General features: G+C 37.9%; 2 long non-coding RNA genes across 2 annotated transcripts in view; one reads left to right on the top strand and one right to left on the bottom strand.

Annotated features, from left to right (window-relative positions):
• LOC116548070 overlaps window positions 1–18,605 on the top strand; it is an 854,356-nt gene that overhangs the window by 108,516 nt on the left and 727,235 nt on the right. The gene's annotated exons all lie outside the window — the stretch shown is intronic.
• Window positions 17,812–18,605, bottom strand: part of LOC116548079 — a 14,148-nt gene continuing 13,354 nt past the window's right edge. The window contains exon 3 of the long non-coding RNA XR_004267301.1: window positions 17,812–17,883. This is a non-coding gene — a long non-coding RNA (uncharacterized LOC116548079). The remainder of the gene's footprint in view (window positions 17,884–18,605) is intronic.

Raw genomic sequence — 18,605 nt, 5'->3', positions numbered from 1 at the left:
TTGCCAACCTAACAAGAGAGAATTGCTGCTGCATCCATGCCCCCATTTGACTTTCTGGTCCTTATCTGTTGTATTGTAGTTAGCTTTAGACATCACTCAGATGTCAGTTGTTTTCACATGTTCATACTCTTGCATTTATTCCATCTGCTTTTGTACTTACTACTACCTAGATACAGCATTCCATAATGTTTTCAATTGTCTTTGGAGGTTTTACTCACACACACACAAATATATTAGTGAGCAATATTCACTGCACTAATTTAGTTAACAAATATTTACTTGGCATCCACTAACTACCAAGCACTGCCTTAGATGCTGGGGATACAAACCAAACAAAAAGTCATGAGCCTTGCCCTCATGGAAATTATAATATAATGGAGGGGAAAGATTAATGGAATCATCAAGATGTTAAACCCATAAAAAACCATTACACGTATGGAGAAACACACACACTTTCAAAGAGGATAATTAATGTGGTAGAGGGAGGCAAAGAATGCTTCCTTGAGAAATGAAGATTTAGCGAAGATCCAAAGAAATGAGTCCAAGTTAACAATTTTAAGAAAGAACTGATGTATATATTGGAATAATCCATAGTTTGATTGAAGAACTGAAAGACGACTTGACGGTGAACGGAAATGAACAAAGTGTAATAAATTCTCAATGAAACATTATATAGCAGTCAAAATGAATGATCCAGAGCTATCTGCAGGAATATAAATGGGCTTTATCAATATATTATTCAGTTAAAAATAATTATTCCCATATAGAAAATTCTTCCTTGTTTCTTTTCACACCACATTAAAAGTGTAAAAAGCATGACTAGCTCACTGGCTATAAAAAGACAGTCGTCAGGCCAGATTTGACCAGCAAGCAGAACACACACACACACACACACACACACACACACACACACACACAAACACACACACACACAAGTTTTATGCTAATGGTTACCTCCAGTTGAGGGAGTTGAGAAATGGAGGAGTGAGGAATGAGTTCAGTAAGAGATGTAAGATGTGTTAGTTTTCTAGCTCCTGAATTAGATACTGGATTACAAAAAGCTCACTATATTACAGATGAAAAAATATAAAAACATGCTGGGCACAATGGCTCAGGCTTGTAATCCGAGCAATTTGGGAGGCTGAGGCGGGTGGATCAGGAGGTCGCGAGACCCAGACCATCCTGACTAACACGGTGAAACCCCTTTTCTATAAAAAACCAAAAAATTAGCCAGGCGTGGTGGCACGTGCCTTTAATCCCAGCTACTCTGGAGGCTGAGAACGGAGAATTGCTTGATCCTGGGAGGCAGAGGTTTTAGTGAGCCGAGATGGCACCACTGCACTCCAGTCTAAGGACAGAGGGAGACTCTGTCTCAAAAAATATAAATAAATAAATAAGACTCTTCGGGATCCAAAAAGGATGATGTTTTAAGAACCACACGTCAAATAAAAAATTCAATTGCACGTATTTAAGATACAACATTCAACAACAAACGAGAATAGAGAGACAGAAAGAAACTAAACCATGGAGCAGCAAAATGGTGCTAATTGAGATTGGGGATTTTTGAGGCCGAAGCTTCAATGGTTAACATAGATCTTTATTTACTTGTTTGCTTATTTATTTTAAAATAAAGATTCACTTTGAATTCTCTTTATTGAACGGTGGGAATGGGGTGGAGCAGGAGTTGCATGGCCAAGTTTGCTTTTCTATAAAATTACTCCACAGTAGTGTTGAAAACTCTTCAGAAGTAGACAAGAGTGGATATGTAGTCACCATTTAAGAGACTGTAGAAAAGTCAGGTAGAGCTGATAGTATCTGAGCCAGTGTAATTGTTGTGGAAATGGAAAGAATTTAAAGAATTTGGCTGATTTTAAAAACACATAAAAGGTAATAGATAAAATTTAGAAATGAATGTGAATGTTTGGATATAGACATTGGGGCCTCAAAGATTTCATGAAGGACTATTACATTTACGGCAATTACAAAATTAGATACTTGGTAACGTCATTCTCTGAGGCATAAAATGGTGCCAGAGAACTAAGTTTAGGGAGTAGATTATTTATTCATCAATTTACTAAATTTTAATTTGTGGAGCAATGTTGTGTTAAGTACTAAGATAGCAGTGTAAAGCAAATTTCCAAATTCCTTGCTTTCATAAAGCTAACATTTTTGTGAGAGGACTCAGACGAGAAATAAGTGTGGAGAAAAATTAATTGTTTAGATTATACCATTTTGTAGAGGAAATAAAACACCACGATGACATAGGGAACAATGAAGGCAAGGAAATTATTCTAAGCAAGGGATTGGCAGGTGATTTCTCAAAAATGACGTAGCACAGACTGGAATGGCAGTTAAGAGTTTGGTTTTAGATGCCTTCTGCTTAAGGTACCTTTGAGGTACCCAAGTAGAGATGAGAATGAGCAGGTAAAGGAGACAGAAAAATGTCAGCGAAGAGATCTACAGCCTCTGCAGGGGAGAGGTGGGGAGAGGTTAACCTTCTACATCCCATAATATACACATTTAATTTGTATACATGTTTTTTCTTTCTGTCTGTATTCCCAAGATATGGTTGCAGGATTTAGCAAATAGAAATACTGAATGCTCAGTTAAATTTGATTTTAGCTAAACATGGAATTTATTGATTGATTAACTGATTGTTTGATACTCATGAACCATTGGAGACATATAAAAATATTCATTGTTTATCTGAAACTCCAATTTAACTGGGCATCCAGTATTTTACCTAGCAACCCTATCACAAAATGCGCTTAGCACCACGAACTTCTCCCATCCTCCTCTCTTCCTTCCTCCTGGCCCTCTCATTTTTCTCCTTATCTTCTCTTCCCTTCCTCTTTCATCCCCTTTCTTATTCCCAGATTTTCCACAGGGGACTTCAAAATCCTCACTCCTTCATCTTGCAGAGTAATTCAGTTCTGCCATTCTCTGCCTTTTCTAGTATGTCACATGGCTGCTAATCAGAACACAGGTTATATAACCAAGACTAGACAGATACGGACTGACCTACGTATGGACTGACCTACGCGAGAAGGCAAGTTGGAGGCCACAACACACATTTACATACGTACAGGTGCTGCTGTAAATAAACCGTCGCTATATGAAACACAAGAACTCCATCTCAGGTTCTATTTATATTCCCTGTATGTGAGTATAGGAGGCACGTGACAAGATTTTTCAAATTACAAAAGGCAAGGTTTGATATGCTTAATGTTGCAAGCTACTAAACATGTTACCGGCAACATTTTAGTATAAAGTTCAGTTTTCTCATTTTTGTATCGAGAGGTGTAATACTAATTGTAAAAAGCAACAATAGGCCAGGCGCTGTGGCTCACTCCTGTAATCCCAGCACTTTGGGAGGCCAAGGCAGGCAGATCACAAGGTCAGGAGATCAAGACCATCCTGGCCAACATTGTGAAACCCGTCTCTACTAAAAACACAATGCTTAGCTGGTCTTGGTGGTGCGCACCTATAGTCCCAGCTACTCTGGAGGCTGAGGCAGGAATCGCTTGAACCTGGGAGGCAGAGGTTGCTGTGAGCTGAGATTGCGCCACTGCACTCCAGCCTGGTGACAGAGTGAGACTCGGTCTCAAAAAAAAAAAAAAAAAAAAAGAGAGAGAGAGAGAAAGAGCAACAATAATAACAACGAATGTTTATTAGCTAATTACTGCATATGAGGCATTATATTAAACATTCTCTATGTATTAACTTGGAAGTTCCTTTTAGCTTTAACAATGTGTGATTCATGGGCACAGCATGGTCTCAGATATGACAGAATCTGAGGAAAATTTAGAGATACATTAATTAATAATGCGATGCAATTAAATAATAATGTCTAAACATTTCCGGGGGTGGGGGGAAGGTGTTGAAGTATGATGATCAGCATAGAAACAAGAAATATTATTGGAAAAGATTTCAGCAATTTGCATTCTTTTCTCTATTAATTCCCAAACTGGTTGAGCACAGCTTCAACAATGTGTCATGCCTCAACACTTTGTCTGCATGAGAATCATTTACAGACCTAACGTTTCATTTGGTGTGACTACAAGGTGTGTGGTTGCTTCAATAAAGTCACGAGCTACACAGATGCAAGGAAAATATGTTATTACTGGTGTTCGTGAGAAACATAATTTAGAATTTAAAAGCATATTTCTTCTGTGCAGCTCATTGGGCTTTACAAATGTTTCATTAAGCTGTATTACCCTGCTGTCAGAGGGAGGTGACTAGATGGCAAATATTATAATAAACAGCTATTGAGGGCTATTCAGATAAGAAAAGAACACTGCAGTTCACAATATGTATAGTTAAATGAGAATAGGAAATAAATATATCAACTTACATTGGCAGGCTGTGATAAAAGCTATATTGGCATTAGCGTAACTTGAAGCCATATGAAGAAAATCCCTTTTTGGCTATTCCTCAAGACAATCGTGTGCACAATGGAACCATAAGCCCGTCAGTGCAGAGTGCCACAGCAGCACTTGAACCCACGCAAATTGCCTGTAGTGTGGTCTAAAAAGTTCACCTCACCCACATCTAGCTTCCAAAAGAACTTCAAGTATGTGAAGCTGGTTATGCACAAAAATTCTTGTGCAAATGACTTTTTTGTAAATTTGTCAGATAGTTTTGCTGCATACAAACCACCCCACATTTTAGTAGCTTATAAGATTAAGCAGATAAGGTTTGCAAGTTGGTGGGGTTGTTCTTCTATTACAGCCAGATGTTTGATGGAGCTTACACATGCTTCTGTGGTCAACTGCATGTGGTCAACTTCTGTGGTTACCTGGCAGAAGGGGGAGGTCTTGCCTGCTCTCCTGTGTTTGTGCCTTAGCTATGACATCATGTCTCCTTCACAAGAACTGCATTCTTCAGTATGTTAGACTGAGCTTGTTCTCATTGGTACAGCAGTGTTCTCAGAGGAACAGCAGGAGAGTAGCCGGCCTCGGAAGCTCAGGCTGGCAACCAACACAGTGTTACTTCTACTGCATTGCATTGTTCACACAGGTCACATCTGCCAAATTCGTGGTTCAGGAAGAAAGACCTTACCTTTTAATGGGAAGAGCTGCAATACTCACATTGTGAAGGCCTGAGTATAAGCTTAAAAAGGAAAAATTTGTGGCTGTTTTTGAAATCTACCACAGCGGTATAGTGAACATGTGTTATGTTTCTCAGCCACTTTTAATCAGACAGAGAGAGACTGGGTCTCAAAAAAAAAGGGTGGGGGGCAACAATAATAGCAACTAATGTTCATTAGCTAATTACCACATATGAGGCATTATATTAAACATTTCTTATGTATTAACTTAAAAATTCCTTTTAGCTTTAACAATGTGTGATTCATTGGCACGGCATGGTCTCAGATATGACAGTCTCAGGGAAATATTTTAGGAAATTTACCACGTTGTAAATACCACTTTCACAAAAAAAAAAAAAAAAAAAGTCAAAAGGGACTCTGCCATGTGACCTAGACTTAATCAATAAGATGTGCCTTTGTGAGATTTTGACTTGGAGTATAAAAGGCCCTATGAATAGTCAGTTCATTTCCTGGCGAAGATGGCAGAACATGGCAGAGAGACAGATGGCAATGAACCCATTGGTGGCTTCCCAGGTATATGAATTGCCTCTCCTTAAATCACATACTGTGGGGTCTCTAAAGTGTGCTGCTCCCATGCTGGTACAGGTCCTGGCTGCTTAGCCTTTAAGCTAGTTTCCCTGGCCCTCCCAGAGAGTTGGAGAATTGCTAATATCCTTAATAAATTTTTTTAATTAGCCAGAGTCATTTTCATAGATTAAAACTAAGAGTCCTGACTGATGTAGTAGGAACATTGAATGTATTTCTTCATCTCTAAAACAGAATTAGTAACATACATTGAGAAGCTGGTTTGTACTTGGCACTTAATAAATAATAGCTTCTGATGCTGTTTTCTAAAAACTTTTCATGAAACAAAATTCCTCATCTTTCTTTGGCTGACATAGCACCAAATGACACTGGTTAGTTTCATTTTATACTTAACAGAAAGGCTCAGACTTACTTTTTCTTAAAAGGTAAAATAGTTCAACTTTTCACTTATTTTTCCAGACAGAAGATAACAGGGCTGCATAACACAGTAGAAGTGTATTTGAAGAAGAGAATCAAAGGTGAGTGTCTGGTCTCACTTCTGTCACAGACAAAATAGAAGCAAATCTCATCTTTTTGGCTGCTACATTATCCATACGACTGGGGAACGTGGCTGTCTTGTTCACCTCAGAGGATTACTCTTGAGACTCATACGAAATATTAGAAACATAAAGACTAAAATTATAAACTGCTATGCAGACAGAAGGGACTACTTTTTTATAAAGGGATTTCTCATCTCCTTATCTTTGTCATAAACAAATACAAATTTTGAAATTTTTAATATATTCTCAAATTTTATCTCCACTCTGAGCCTCCTTTAACATCAGTTTACATGTGTCCTCCATCCAGATTTAATTTAGATTGGTCCTTTCATATTTTGAATTGAAAAACTTGACATTTATTCTTGCATCCTGCAAAATAAACGTACTTTACGTAACCAAGGAAGAGTTCTCTTCTAAGCCCGATTTCAGAGGAACTATCACTTACATCACTTTTTCCCCTGGACCTAGCACACTGACCTATACAACGCAGGTCAAAATTAATGTAAGGTGATGATGGCTGTTAGCAATAATAACACTGAAAATTATCACATTTATGGTAAGAATGCAAAGTCATGAAATAATTACTTCATGGTCCTATCATGCCATATGTTCTTAAATAAATACGAGGAGTTTTCTCTTTAAAATTTTGATCTAAACCTTCTTTATACGGTATGATCCTTCGTTCCTTTTTATGATTTGTACAGACCACTTTAGTTTACAGTTATTTTCAACACTTAACTTGTTATTTTCTTTTCTTTTTTTTTTTTTTATTGTACTTTAGGTTCTGGAGTACATGTGCAGATCATGTAGGATTGTGGCATAGGGACATACATAACAAGATGGTTTGCTGCCTTCATCCACCCCCATCACCTGTATCTGGTATTTCTCCCCTTGTTATCCCTCCCCATCCTCCCCACCCCCTGCTGTGCCTCCCCTATTCACCCCCAACTGACTGCAGTGTGTGATGCTCCCCTCCCTGTGTCCACAGGTTCTAATTGTTCGAACCTGCCTATGAGTGATAACGTGGTGTTTGGTTTTCTGTTCTTGTGTCAGTTTGCTGAGAATGATGGTTTCCAGATTCATCCATGTCCTTATGAAGGACACGGACTCATCGTTTTTTATGGCTGCATAGTATTCCATGGTGTATATGTGCCACATTTTCTTCACATTGATGGCCATTTTGGTTGGTTCCAGGTCTTTGCTATTGTAAACAGTGCTGCAATGGACACACATGTGCATGTGTCTTTATAATAAAACAAATTATAATTCTTTGGGTATATACCCAGTGATGGGATTGCTGGGTTAAATGGAATCTCTATTTCTAGATCCTTTAGGAATCGCCACACTGTCTTCCACAATGGTTGCACTAATTTCCACTCCCACCAGCGGTGTAAAAGTGTTCCTATTTCTCCACATCCTCTCCAGCATCTGTTGTCTCCAGCTTTTTTAATGATCACCATTCTAACTGGGGTGAGATGGTATCTTAATGTGGTTTTGATTTGCATTTCTCTAATGACCGGTGATGATGAGCATTTCTTCATGTTTCTTGGCCTCATAATGTCTTCTTTTGTAAAGTGTCTGTTCATATACTTCACCCACTTTCAAATGGGTTTGTTTTTTCTTATAAATCTGTTTTAGTTCTTTGAAGATTTTGGATATTAGCTCTTTGTCAGATGAATAGATTGCAAAATTTTTTTCCCATTCTATTGGTTGCTGGTTCACTCTAATGATTGTTTCTTTTGCTGTACAGAAGCTCTGGAGTTTAATTAGATCCAATTTATCTATCTTGGCTTTTGTTGCCATTGCTTTTGGTGTTTTAGTCATGAAGTCCTTGCCTATGCCCATGTCCTGAAATTGCCTAGGTTTTCTTCTAGGGTTTTTATGGTGTTAGGTCTTACATTTAGATCTTTAATCCATCTGGAGTTAATTTTAGTGTAAGGTATCAGGAAGGGTCCAGTTTCTGCTTTCTGCACATGGCTATCCAGTTTGCCCAACACCATTTATTACACAGGGAATTCTTTCCCCATTGCTTGTTTTCCTCAGGTTTGTGAGATCAGGTGATTTTCTCAGGTTTGTAAGATCAGGTGATTTTAGATGTGTGGTGTTGCTTCTGAAGCCTCTGTTTTGTTCCACTGGTCTATGTCTCTGTTTTGGTACCAGTACTATGCTGTTTTGATTACTGTGGCCTTGTAGTGTAGTTTGAAGTAAGGCAACATGCCTCCAGCTTTGTTCTTTTTGCTTAGAATTGTTTTGGCTATGTGCGCTCTCTTTTGGTTCCATACGAAGTTTGAAGTGGTTTTTTCCAGTTCTTTGAAGAAAGTAATTGGTAACTTGATGGGGATAGTGTTGAATCTATAAATTACTTTGGGCAGTATGGCCATTCTCACGATGTTGATAATGTTGATTCTTCCCAACTATGAGCATGGAATGTTTTTCCCTCTGTTTGTGTCCTCTCTTATTTCATTGAGCAGTGGTTTATAGTTCTCCTTGAAGAGGTCCTTTACATCCTTTGTTAGTTGTATTCCTAGGTATTTTATTCTCTTTGTAGGAATTGTGAATGGGAGTTCACTTTTGATTTGGTTCTCTGTTAGTTTGTTATTGGTGTATAATAATACTTGTGATTTCTCCACATTGATTTTGTATCCTGAGAATTTGCTGAAGTTGCTTATCAGTTTCAGGAGTCTGAGACAATGGGGTCTTCTAAATATACAATTATGTCATCTGCAAATAGAAGTAATTTGGCTTCCTGTTTTCCTAATTGAATACCCTTTATTTCTTTTTCTTGCCTGGTTGCTCTGGCTAGAACTTCCAATACTATATTGAATAGGAGTGGTGAAAGAGGGCATCCTTGTCTTGTGACAAATTTCAAAGGGAATGCTTCCAGTTTCTGCCTGTGCAGTAAAATTTTGGCTGTGGCTTTGTCACAAATAGCTTTTATTATTTTGTGATATGTTCCATCGGTACTTAGTTTATTGAGAGTTTTTAGCATAAAAGGCTGTTGAATTTTGTTGAAGGCCTTCTCTACACCTACTGAGATAATCATGTGGTTTTTGTCTTTGGTTCTGTTTATGTGATGGATTACATTTATAGACTTGCATATGTTGAACCAGCCTTGCATCCCCAGGATGAAGCCTACTTGATCACGATGGATAAGCTTTTTATGTGCTGTTGCATTCTGTTTGCCAATATTTTATTGAAGATTTTTGCATCAATGTTTATCATGGATATTGGCCTGAAGCTTTCTTTTTTAATTGTGTCTCTGCCCGGTTTTGGCATTAGAATGATGTTGGTCTCATAAAATGAAGTGGGGAGGATTCCCTCTTTTTGTATTGTTTGGAATAATTTCAGAAGGAATGGTACCAACTTCTCTTTGTATGTCTGCTAGAATTCGGCTGTAAACCCATCCAGACTTGGGCTTTATTTAGTTGGTAGACTATTAATTATTGTCTCAGCTTCAGTCCTTGTTATTGCTCTATTCAGGGATTCAACTTCTTCCTGGTTTAGTCTTGGTCTCCCTGCAGGTGTCCAGGAATTTATCTATTTCTTCCGGATTTACTGGTTTGTGTGCATAGAGCTGTTTGTAGTAATCTCTGATGGTAGTCTGTATTTCTGTGGATTTGGTGGTGATGTCCCCTTTATCATTTTTTATTGCATCTAATTTATTCTTCTTTCTTTCCTTTTTTATTAGTCTGGCTAGAAGTCTATCTATTTTGTTGATATTTTTAAAAAACCAGCTCCTGGGAAAAAATTACCCAAGCAATGTATAAAAAAATTTAATAATTATACATGGTTGACAACAAACAGAGCAATGAAATTATGTGGTACAACAAAAATTGAATTTAAAAACTGGTTTCATGTAGGAATACAACCAATTATTTAAAAAACATAGAAGCATAATTCAATGTTTAAAACTACAAATAGGAAATACAAAAGCAATGGTAAGTAATTCAGCAAAAGTGACACTTTAAGTAAAGGGCAAGTGAGAATTTAGTTAAACTTCGTCTTCTTCCATTTATTTTTATTGAAAGTTTAGTTAATTTCTCATAAAAGAGCAAATTTTCTGTTGCTTTCTTGTTTTTAATTTTTTAATAATGGTTTTATATTAAACTTTTTGGTCTATAAAGATCTACCAAATCTTTGTTTTCATTTCAGAAATTACTCTTTCCAAACCTTAAATGGACCTCCAATCAGTTATTCTCAGTCTTAGCAATGATACTTAAAAGTGTTCAATAGCCTCTCATACTTCTTTAAAAAGTATCCAACTCCTAAAAAGAACTATGAGTGCTTACATGAGGTTGCCATTGCCTACTGTTGCCTTCACAATCACTCTTCTCTTCACTCACCAACTTCACTAAAAACAACAACCTTTCTTCTAGTCCACTGAACATGCCAAGACCTTATATGATCTAGCTCTTACGTTTCTCACCAACGTAATTTCATTCTGTTCTCCACTCAGTATTTTTCAACCACTGTGACTTCCGTTCTGTACCTTGAACATGTGAAGAATTTTCTCAGCCCTCAGGATCTGTTTACTAATCTCTCTGCCTGAAACCATCTTCCCCATTTTTTCATTGTGTGGTCTGTTTTTTTCTCAAACTCCAGATGTGAGCTCAAATGTCACATGTAAACAGAGCCTTTTCTTTACCATTCTATCTAAATCATATCTCTTCTCACTCTCTCTTCTATAACACTGATTATTTACTCATAAATAATGTTTATCTTATTTATTTATGTATTTGTTGACTTACTTGTTTTCTGGCTCTGAAGAGGAAGTTCCTTGAGAATGGGTAGGGTGCTGTATTTCCAGCAATATGCTCACAGCACCTACTGCAATGCCAACACAATCATTATTTCTTGAACTACTAATCTGCTGCTCTCCTCTCTGGTAATCTACGTTTTGTGCTATCCTTTTGGGACAATATACTCTGTCTCTTATTTTCTCCTAGATATTTGACTTATTGTGCCATCACACAAACATTTTTATAATGTGTTTAGTTTTTTTGATTACCATGTCTTATAAGAAATGAAATTTTTATTTTCAGATATTAACTAGGAAGAATTTATCTTGGCATATTTACTATCTTTATGTGCTGGATAGTACTTTTTTTTTTTTTCCAGTCACTAATCTCATTCTCAAACTCTTTTGTGCTTTTCAGGTATGAAAGCATAAGAACTGCTTTTCCCAGAATCACTTTAATACAGAATTATGGATTAAATTCCACCAATTTACATGATAATTGCAAGACAGAAGAAGAACAAAGCCTAATATTGTCCTGTTAGCAGCAATAAGCCTTTCATGATCTTTAGCACATAGTAGATACTGTTTTTTTTTCATAGCTCTCATGAGCTTTGTATAAAGAATTACCCACTTGTTGCTATGGAAAACCAAGATTATCTAGAGTGATTTTGATATTTATTGTGTTACTTGATTTCCTAACCACTGGGGACAGTAGCTCAGATTGTTGTTCCCCAAGCTTTTTAATGTATGTGGGTGTATGTGTTTGTATTTGTATGTGTGTGTGTCTTAACAAGTTTAATTCCTTTGAAAAATTCTTTTTTTAATACCTACAGAGTATATTTGTTTTTTTCTCACAACTTAATAGTTGGTTAACCCCACATAAATACATCTTAATACACTGATTCTGCTGCCAACATATAAAAATAATTGACTTGACAATTACATGTGTGGCATTTTTGTGAGAGGACATCAAAGTATTTCCAAATTCACGAAGACTGGAGGTAGAGACATAAGATTTGAATCTCTGACATTAAAATTAGAGGTAGACTAGTGACTCCAAAAACGAGAGAGAGAGAGAGAGAGAGAGAGAGAGAGAGAGAGAGAGAGAAATGCAATTCAGGAGATCAGTAGGAAAAGCACAGAAGATAAAATAGAGCAAAACTGACCCTGACCCTACTTAGCTCATAACATTGAAGAAACTTCATTTCCTTTCTTCAGCCCAAAAAAATAACAGTTTTGTTGTGATCCAAGTAGATTGTGATTGAGGTTCTCCATATTGTGCAATAACTTATTCAGAAAGCAGGATATGTGATAATGTGGCTAAGTCCAGAATGCTGATCAAATCAAACCAGCTTCCTCAATAGCCAAGTGGACCATATGGAATACATTTCACGAGTTTAAATGACATTATTTTTTTTTTGCACCATTTTGGCCCATGGAGGTTCTGGTGAGCATCCAAATATTCATGTAAAAATAGGCCAAGATGACTGATTCAAATTAGAAGTCAACCAGTCACAAATAGCTGATAAAATCTACTTTCTCATTTTGTGGCTTAAAATTTGTGTTGGGTGACATAATTACTTTTAAACTCAGGATCTTTTGACTGATTTGGGAGTGTATCTGTGATATGGAAATATATTATTCTACATATTTATTTTATACTTACGTCTAGCCTATTAGGACACAAGCACAGTGAAAGCAAGGTATATTTTGGTCTGCTATTAGCTTGCTTTTTTCTTCTGCTATATCTTCATTACCTAGAATAGTGACTATATTTGTTGGCTGAATGAAGAAATGAATTAGAGAATACAACTAGTTAGTGTATGAATAAAATTCTCAATGTAAAACACACTAAGGGCTAGTAAAAATACTGAAATATTAAACTATCAAAGGCTATCAAGTTTTCTTTAAAATGTCTCTTCATAGATACATTACTTTCAGCAGTTCTCAAACTTTTAGCCTCAGGGCTCCTTTACTCTCATGAAAAATATTGAAAAAAATGCAATGGCTATAATATATGTAGTTTATAAATATCAATATTAATTGTATTGAAAACTGCCACTGAATTTTAAAACACGTGTATTAATTCATGTTAAAATAATAACTGTATTACATGCAAATATAAATACTTGGGTACATAATAATTATTTTCCAGAATAAAAAATAAATTAGTGAAAAGAGTGACATTGTCTTGTATATTTTTAATTCTCTTTGACATCTGGCTTAATAAAATAAAATAACAGCTGAATTCCCATATCCACTTCTGCATTTAATCTTTGTGAATATGGTGTATTGGTTGAAGTATGTGAAGACAATTTAGGCTCATGCAAATATGTAGTTAGGAGAAAATAAGTACGTTAATTGCTTTTCGGAAACTTGTAGATACTCTTCTTTCATACTACACCAAAACTTGTCAAATCGTGGCCTCTTTAGTTGCAATGTAGAATCCAAAACTTTATCAATGAACTATTTACACTGTGTTGCATTAAAATCTTATAAATTCACCATACTCTGTGAAAATATGTTTTACCTTCTCATGATTTTGTAACATCACTTATTGGTCATTTGAAATGTGTTTGTTCGCTGACTTATTAAAACACTACAAATGTTTACACAAATGTTTAAACATTATATAATGTTTAAAATCATATTTATTAATATCATATCCAATCTCATCAGAAATGTTTTTACTGTGAAACTCTCAAACTCATGGGAGCAGACACATGTTTTCTAAAATTTTAATTTTCACTTGAATGCTCAACTTTTATTATTGGCAAAAACCAATGTTACCTGTTTTTTATGAAGTGACAGGCTCACATTATTTAATCATGAAGAAGTGTTTCACAAATACCCAATTCTCAATAAACGTAGTCTGTCAACCTGTCATTTTTTTCAGGTATATAATTGTATTCAGTGAAAAAAAGCAAATATTTAGCTTACAACACAAACAATTGCCAGTGATTCTCCTGGGAGCAACCATTATGAAATAAAAGTGTTTTGCATATTTCCTATTGTATCACAATAAATATTACAAAGATATGTACTCAAGGGTCAAGAAGTAATAAAATTAAAAATTGTTACTATTTCATCATTCTGTGAGGAAAAAACAGGTACTCCTGTATTATTAAAGCTCATTACAGACCTCTTCTGTGAGCAGATGTGTTTGGGTTTTTTGCCACAGACCAAGCAATTCCTTAGTAGACACCGTCTCAGTCCATTTTGTGCTGTTCTAACAGAATACCTGAGACTGGGTGATTTAGAAAGATCGGAAATTTATTTCTTACAGATCTGAATGCTAAGAAGCCCAAGATCTATGGTGCTGACATCTGGTTGAGGGCTTTCCCTCTGTATCCTCACATGGCAGGTAGTGGAGGGGCAAGTATGAATCGACTTCCTAAAGCCCTTTCAATAGTGGCATTAATCCATATGAAGGCAAAGACCTTCCAACCTAAACACTTCCCAATGCTGTTGCATTGGAAATTAAGTTTCCAATGACTGAAATTTGGAGGACACATTCAGATTATAGCTTTCTACCCCTGGCCCCCAAAATTCATGTTCTTCTCATATTTTATTCTATCCTAGTAGCCCCAAAAATCTTAACATTTCTCAGGCTCAAATTTTACTACAGCTGTTTTGTAAATTAAACAAGTTATATACTTCCAAAATGCATTAGTGGGACAGGCATAGGGTAGATATTCCCATTCCAAAAGGGAGAAATGGGGAAAAAAGAAAGACGTGTCAGGTTCCAAGTAAGTACAAAAACCAACATGGCAACAATTGTAAATCCTAAGGCTTGAAAATACATATTATATATATTTAATTGCATGTCTTGCCACCTAGACACACTGGGGTGGGAGGAGTTGGGCCCCTGAGGCTTCACTCAGCTTTACCCACATGGTTTTGCTGTGTGCAGCCCATACTTTCTCCCACACATTGAAGTCATACGCCTGCAGCCTTCCCAAACGGGCATTGCATGCTGGTGTTACTACAGTTCTGGGGTCTGAGAAGTGGCCCCACTCTTCTGGTTCCTGTAGGCATTGCCCTAATGAAAATTCTCTGCAGTGTCTCTATACCTGCAGCAGTTTCTCTACCTGGGCTCTGAGACTATCCTATAATTCAGTTCAATTCTGACATCATCTACCTGGAGGTAGTGTCAGATACCACCTTCTAACCCCAAGACTGGCTACTTATCAGACTGGCTACAAGCCAGAGTTCATGTAACCTCTTCTTTGGGTTTGAATAGTTTGCTAGAACAGCTCACAAAACTCAGGGAAACACTTATGTTTACCATTTTATTATGAGGGAAATTACAAAGAATACAGATAAACAGCCCAATGAAGAAATGGTTAGGGCAAGGTCTGGGGTGGTAGAGAGCTTCCATGCTCTCTGGGTGTGCCACAGCCCAGCACCTCTGCTCCATGGGTTCAGCAACCCAGAAGCTCATCAGATCTCACCCTTCAGGAGTTTTTATAGAACTTAATATACAGCCTTCTACCCCACCTTTCCTGGAGGTTGGTGGGTGGGCTGCAAATTTCAATCATTAAATTCTCTAATCCCTGGGTCATTCTGATGATGACCCCATCCTGACGCTTTGTAGGGGCTTCACCCTAAGTCACTTCATTAGTATAAATTTATATCAAAAGGGGCACATTATGGATAACAAAAACCATTCCTACCACCCAGGAAATTCCAAGTGTTTTGGGCTCTCTGTGTTGGAAACTAGGGACAGAAACACAAATATATTTTATATAATGCCGCAATCATGCTCTCACTTTTTTTTTCTGTCAGAGCATGGAGCTAAGAATATAATTGTGTTACTGCCGTTGGTTCTAATATCTTGATTCATGTTAAGCTACCAGTAGTTTTACCCATGGTTGTTTTCTTACCATTACAGAAAATATCACGGAGGGTAAAAAGCAGATAATGTTTTAGTGTTACTGTGACTGCTACAGAGCTCCTAAAAGAGTTTCAGGGACACCTAGGGGTTTGTAAACAGTACTTGGAGAACCAACACCTTGACTGATTTATAAAGTTGGGTTTCTCAGCCATCTAAGGTTAGAGTCCTGACACTTGGTAGCATTAACAGCAGACTCATTTAAATGAAGCAGGTTTACACAGGTTGCTAAAGTAGGATATGCACCTGAATGATATATTTTAATCGTAGAAGGAAATATAACGGCCACAAAATTTGATTGTCTTTTTACTGTGTTGTCAGAGGCATTCAAACCAAAGTGACTCCATCTTAAATAGAGGCTGGGTAAAATAAGGTTGAGACCAACTGAATTGCATTCCCAAAAGTTAAGGCATTCTTATTCACAAGATGAGATAGGAGGTCAGTGAAAGATACGGGTCAGAAAGACCTTGCTGATAAAACAGGTTGTATAGTAAAGAAGCCAACCAAAATCCACCAAAACCAAGATGGTGATGAAAGTGACCTCTGGTCATCCTCACTACTCATCACACACAAACCCTAATGCAGTAGCATGCTAACAGATGCTTCCTCCAGCACCAACAATTTACAGATGCCATAGCAATGCCCAGAAGTTACCCTATATGGTCTAAAAAGGAGAGGAATCCTCAGTTCCAGGAATGGCCCATCCTTTCCGGGAAAACTCATGAATAATCCACCCCTTGTTTAGCAAATAATCAAGAAGCAACTATAAGTATACTCGGTCAAGCAGCCCATGCCATTGTTCTGCCTGTGAAGTAGCCATTCTTTTATTCCTTTACTTTCTTAATAACTTGCTATCACTTTATGGACGCACCCTGAATTCTTTCTTGCAGAAGTCCAAGAACCCTCTCTTTGGATCTTGACCGGGGCTCCTTTCTGGAAACAGTGTCAACAAACACCTGGGGTTCTCTTTTTTCCAGCAATATGGTAGGCTTACATTTCTCTGCTCTTATTTCAAATTTGATGTGCTATGTAAGTTGCTTTGGCCAAACTGAGTGGCAGGGCTAACTGAAATTTCTTGGTAAGTCTAAGACTCAGTAAGTAAATTGATACACCCTGCTTCTGCCAGAAGAAGCTAAGATGAAGTCAAGACGCTCCTCTTTGTGGAGCATGTTGTCCCAACCCACTGCAGGTGAAAGATTTCCAAAGGACAGCAAACACTGCGGGACAAAGATTTCCAAAGGATAGCAACCTCTGTGCCACGGCCTACCTGGTACCTTGATGTGGATAGCAAGAAGCTCAGTCAGCCCAGCAAAATGCAACTTCAAATGGAAGGGGGGCTGGGGATTTATTTACTCCACTCCCAGCCCAGCAACATCACGCAGTGCCGTGCACCTGAGGCTAACCCTTCCTCAGCTGCGCCCAGAACTCTTGTCAAGGGTGGGTGGGAACATGAGGTAGATGAAGACTGAGCTGGGAAAAGGAATGCTACGTGGAACTGTGGCCAGCCAGGTCTCACTAACAGCTGAACAGGAGGCCTGCATCACTGTTTCAGCACTGACTGGGTGATGAAGTTAAATATTAAAAGGTGGTACAGCCAGTGCCCCCTATACAAAGGCTGCAATGTAACAAAAGCCCACTTAGAGTTTTGCCTAGCCTTTCCTTGGCCTTGAAGCATGATGAGATAATGAAGGAATCCTTAACAACACCTGTTTAGAATTAAACAAGTTTTATTGGGGGTCTGAAGAAACTCCCCATGTCTCCACAAACAATTTTTATTAGGGATCTAAAGGAACTCCCCAAACCTCCATGATTTAGCAGGAGACAAGATAAAGGTAATCGCACCTGGCACCTGGACCCATCTAGATAAAGTAAATTTACGGAGACCCCAGAGGTAGGTCTTCCAGACTCAGACCTTAGTTATAGATTAGAAGTTAATCACTTATGTCTTCAGATGAACGCACACTTAAATGTAAACATACAACTTAAAAGCTGTATGAATTCTGGAAAACTTTGTAATTTTGAGTTGATCTGGTGATATTTTCCCGGTCTTCTCCCTGTACTGGGTTACAGAAATAAACTCTTTCTTTCCCAGTTCATCTGCATCTCATTACAGGGACACGAGAATAAGTAGTCCCACTCTTGGTTCCATCTGGGAACAGAACACGTGGCACTAGGGTGGGGTGTGAGGGAGCCTATGGCAGAAAACCCCCCTTGGGAAGGGTGGGAGGCAGGCATAAGTGAGCTAGGCTTCAAGTCCCCAGTGCCTGGTTTGTTGTTTCGAGGAATTCACTTACAAAATACACTTTGACAAATAAAATTATTAAGACTATTGAGATGGCAGGTTTGGTTTCTCCTGAGTCTTCTCTGCTTGGTTTACGATAGATGGCTGCCTTGTCACTGAACTTCACAGATATTTCATCTATATATGCACATCTGTGGGGTCTCATTTTGTGTCTAAAATGTTCTCTTAGAAGACCACCAGCCGGGCACATTGGCTCACACCTGTAATCCCAGCACTTTGGGAAGCCAAGGCAGGTTGATCACGAGGTCAGGAGTTTGAGACCAGCCTGGCCAACATAGTGAAACCTCATCTCTACTAAAAATACAAAAAATGAGCCGGGCATGGTGGTAGGTCTCTGTAATCCCAGCTACTCAGGAGGCTGAGGCAGGAAAATCTCTTGAACCCAGGAGGCAGAGATTGCCGAGATCAGAGTGAGCCGAGATCACGCCATTGTACTGCAGCCTGACAATAGGGGGAGACTCTATCTCCAAGAAAAGGGGAGGGGAGGGGAGGGGAGG

The sequence above is a fragment of the Sapajus apella genome, unplaced genomic scaffold, assembly GCF_009761245.1.
Source record: "Sapajus apella isolate SASKATOON/1434 unplaced genomic scaffold, GSC_monkey_1.0 scaffold5, whole genome shotgun sequence".
Classification (NCBI taxonomy): Eukaryota; Metazoa; Chordata; class Mammalia; order Primates; family Cebidae; genus Sapajus; species Sapajus apella.
The sequence above is the reverse complement of the archived record's forward strand: the minus strand, read 5'-3'. Positions and strand labels throughout refer to the sequence as shown.